Below are 4626 nucleotides of genomic sequence, written 5' to 3' on the forward strand. Positions count from 1 at the left end.
TATATATATATATATATATATATATATATATATATATAAACTTAGATATGTTTCGACCAAAGATTGGTCCAGGCCATGTCTAACTTAATAACCACCACCTGATAGGATTATCTAAATCCTCATGCATACACGCACACGCACACGCCCATATATTGATGTATGTATGTATGCATGTATAGGTTTGGTAAATGTCAACGCAGAAAGTTTCGGCGCTTGATTCATTCTCTAACTTTTGCTGATTATTAATATATATATATGCGTGTATGTGTGTGTGTATGTATGTGTGTGTGTATATGTGTGTGTATATATATATATGCGTGTGTGTATATATATATATGCGTGTGTGTATATATATATATATATATGCGTGTGTGTGTATATATATATATATGCGCGCATGTGTCTATATATATATGTATGTATGCGTGTGTGTGTATATATATATAAATATGGATATATATGTACACAAACACATATGTCATATAAATATATATATATATATACATATATATGCCATATACATATATATCCACACATATATAAATATATATATATATGTATATATATACATACATATATATGTACATGTATACACGCGCGCGCGCAGATACATCCTTCATATATACATGAGGGTGGGTGTGTGAGTGAGTCACAGAGAGAGAGAAATCTAACAGTTGTGATGGCCTGTGAAAAGACTGAACGTTGGACGACTAGAGACGAGGAGAAGAAAAAAAATGCAGTTAGTATTAGAAGAGAGGTGAGAGGTCACAGTAGGAAATACTGGGCTGTGATTGGCTGAATCGATTGTGGCTTGCTGATTCTTGAAAAAGCGAGAACGTGGAACCCAAGCTTGGCCGAAACAGCAGCAGCAAGCAACACACAGCATCCCCATCATCACCACCACCACCAGCAGCTGCATCAGTTGAAACAGCAGCAGCAGCAGCAAAAGTCAGTACTTGCTGACGAAAGACTGCACTTAGTTGTGCTGACGGTTTAGGAAGGAAAATTTATATTGGAAAAAAAAAGGAGAGAAAAAAAAAGAACATTACATACACCCCCTTTGCATACACACACACACACACACATGTAAACGAGAAGGGGGTAGGAAATATTGAAAAGAGAAACAAGAGAAATCCGAACCAACCAAACAACCGAAAGAACTGCACTAATTTCTAAAGCAAGAAATTATTAGACGTGTAAGGAATTACCATTAATACCACTTCAACTATTACTGCTGCTACAAATAGAAAAACGGTAATTACTGGTACTGAAAGTAAACCATAATTATTATAACAGAATTGTTTATAAAACGCTAACAATTTTAAGTAGTAACAATTACAGCAGTATTATTATTGTTATTATTATTATTATTATTATTATGACTGAACCGAAAGCGAAGAAGTGGATATTTAAAGTATAATATATGCATTTATACACACACCTCTAAATATAAAACATATATATCCACAAAAAATATATCTAGAAATATTTAGATATATCATTAACTAAAAGCAAAATAGCAACAGGAAGAATACAAAACAACAGTAATTTTAACAGCAACTGAAGCCTGTGAATTTCCGTGGCTATCCTCAAGCTTCCTACATATTCATTCAGTCTCTCTCTCTCCACCACCTCTCTCTCTCTCTCTCTCTCCCTCCCTCCCTCTCTCTCTCCTTTATATATATATATTTATATATAAAATTTCATAACGAACTCTAGTGTGCTTTACACTTATTCTACTTCTCCGGCTGGTGAAAAATAGACAGCCACCAGTTAAGTCGTTTCTGCTGTTAAAAATCTTATTCTTCAGCTCCCACATTTTTTTTTTACCTCCTACAACCAAGGAAGGACCTTACTACGCGACACATTTTCATTTACCAAATATCTTTGGACTTCAGATTTTTTATTCTATCAAAGGATATTTTTTGCGTTGCTTTCCGATTCACATTTTTTTTTATACATAATCACACACATCGAAACACGCACACTGACACACAATAAAATACTTGCAGGCATGCATACGCATATCAACATATAGATAGAGCTTCATCACAATATAAGCCCACATGAAATAAGTATACATACTACCGGAGATATAAACCTACATACTTGCTTCTGTCTAGTAGTCTATTCTCTCTCTCTCTCTCTCTTACACACACACACACATTCTTCCTCATATATATATATATATATATAGTTTTAGCAACAAATTAGGAACACACTTTTCTGAAGGAATATATTGGATGTATAGTAATAACATACACCTGTATAAATAGAGGCACATGTATATATATAGAGGCATGTGTATATGATATGGAAGGAGGCACCGACTGCCAAAACAGTCACTGAGCCTCGTATGACATGGCCATAACAATATAACGTGCAAAACGTATCAGCACTTTTGTCTCTGAGTCCGAGTGCTTCTGCTGCAAAGTGCACGTGCCTGTATGTTAGATGCATGCAAATGCCTATTTGGAGGCATGTGTGTGAATGAGTGGATGTGCGTGGGCATGAATGAAATCGCCTGCTCGTATTTAGTGTGTATTTAAAAGACGTGTCGCTACCATTTACATACATAAATATACATACATACATACACACCATATATATACAAATATATATATATTGATTGTATAGTTATGTGTGTTTACGCAAGTATATGTAATTAAAATCTAATGTAATTGATATACTATATTCTAATCTCTATGTGTATCTACTCATAAAATTTATATAGAAATGGAGAGGAAAAAAATCTCGTTTACCCCGGATCTATGGAACATGTATTGTACCAAGTTAAACAGATGATGTCCTGCTGATCACATTGTTGATATTTTTTAACCACGGATTAATATTTATGGAGAAAAAAAAGAAAAGATAAAATACGAAAAAAAAAAAAGAAATTAAATTTCACTCCAAAATATCGTCAGGATGAAACAACACGACAACAACAAAAAAAATTAGGAAAAGCAACATCTAGTCTAACACTATCACAAGTGTAACAGCATTATTACACTACATTGTAACACGAAGACATTATTATTAGTAGTAGTATTGCTGTTGTTGTTCTAAATGCAACTACAGCAACGATAAAATATATTCCAAATAATTTCTGTGATTATCCTGCGATACAATCTATTCACATCTTGGACCATGTAAGTACCACGTTGTTTATTCTCTCTTATCCTATCTTTTGCTTTATTCCATTAATGCTGTATATGTTTATTATTGTATGTCTCCGATACTTTTCAGTATACTTAACAAATATAGCATTGAATGGGTGCTTTATAACTCCCATTAACACAAGTAACACAATGTGTGTGTGTGTGTGTATAGATATTGTGGCGTATTTAGGCGTTTAACCGATAAGTACCACGACCTCAACAGTAAACTCGGCAACATGACTTGAACCCTATAACTGTCCTTTTGCTGGAAGCCCCATTATCGGTCACACACACACACACACACACACACACACATACATTGTGAATGCGTGAGAATAAAAACAAACGTTAGAACTATATGGGTGGACGTGTTTACAGTTTCTTTCGGATTGTTTATAAATTTGACGGTGAGTGTTTAAATAATAACGTAGAAATATTGGTTGTTTCATGCAAAGAAAATTAAACGTCCAGCTTGTTAAATGTGTAAATTCTATTTGTGAAGACAACAGATACAAGAATATACACCAGCTTTCTGAAAAGTTGTTGGTTTCTAACTTGGCTCTGTTTAGTTTCTGATGTGACCGCTTGCCCTACTTGGAATATAATGCATCTCTTGCCCAAACCACATTCCATTAGATGAAAAAGGACACATTCTGTAAATGGGGTCCAGAGTACTCTAGTATTAGGAGATTAAAAAAAAAAAAAAAAGGGGCGGAAGGGACGATTTGTTTGAATATTTATAATCATTACTGTATTCGATTGGGGTTAACCCGAGGCTGAAGTATTTGTAGGGTGGATATATTTGCATCTGTATATTCGTACGTGAGAAATAAAAAAGCGTGTGCATGCACATGGATGGATGGATGGATAGATAGATAGATAGATAGATAGATATTAGTGTATGTATGTATAGAGAGAGAGCATTGGCATACGTATTACGTGAGCGCTGTTATTTACCAACATGTAATTGTCACCTTAATTACTTGAAGACACGTGGCTGTTGGTGCACACTGGAGCAGCTGTCTGTGCATTTTAAATGCACATTCTGTGTAAGAATTGTTGACTTCAGTGTGTCAACAATGGTTTAGATATGAAGATAAACCAACAGGTACCGCCTCATAAGAAATGATGCCAGCCTTGCTATTTACCAGAGTCTTATCGCTTTTATTAAAAGAAAAAGAATTCCCGAAATGCAGACAATATATATCTCGGCTACAAATGATTGCATATAGCTGTGTGTGTGTGTATAGCTTGTGTTCGTTATATGCATATATATACAAGTGTATATATGTGGATATAGGCATCTGAACATGCCTGTATATAGATGATCCACGTAAACGCTTGCATGCGTGCAAGTGTCAGTGTGCATATATGAGTATATGTACAAATATGTAAATGCATGTATATGCATATATATATATATATATATATATATATGTACACACACACACACACACACACACAC

At 34.4% G+C, this 4626-nt stretch overlaps 1 protein-coding gene across 11 annotated transcripts in view; it reads left to right on the forward strand.

Moving 5' to 3' along the window:
- Positions 1-730: 730 nt before the first annotated feature.
- The window catches only part of LOC106883309 (teneurin-m), a 487309-nt gene continuing 483413 nt past the window's right edge, over positions 731-4626 (forward strand). For 5 of the 11 annotated variants that reach the window (XM_052969800.1, XM_052969804.1, XM_052969807.1 and 2 more), the window contains exon 1: positions 733-3152. The gene's annotated coding sequence lies outside the window, so the exon portion shown is untranslated. Of the gene's footprint in view, positions 3153-4626 lie in introns of all 11 variants that reach the window. The other 6 variants (XM_052969809.1, XM_052969810.1, XM_052969811.1 and 3 more) reach the window with 4 other exon arrangements.

Source organism: Octopus bimaculoides, chromosome 7 (genome assembly GCF_001194135.2).
Source record: "Octopus bimaculoides isolate UCB-OBI-ISO-001 chromosome 7, ASM119413v2, whole genome shotgun sequence".
Lineage (NCBI taxonomy): Eukaryota > Metazoa > Mollusca > Cephalopoda > Octopoda > Octopodidae > Octopus > Octopus bimaculoides.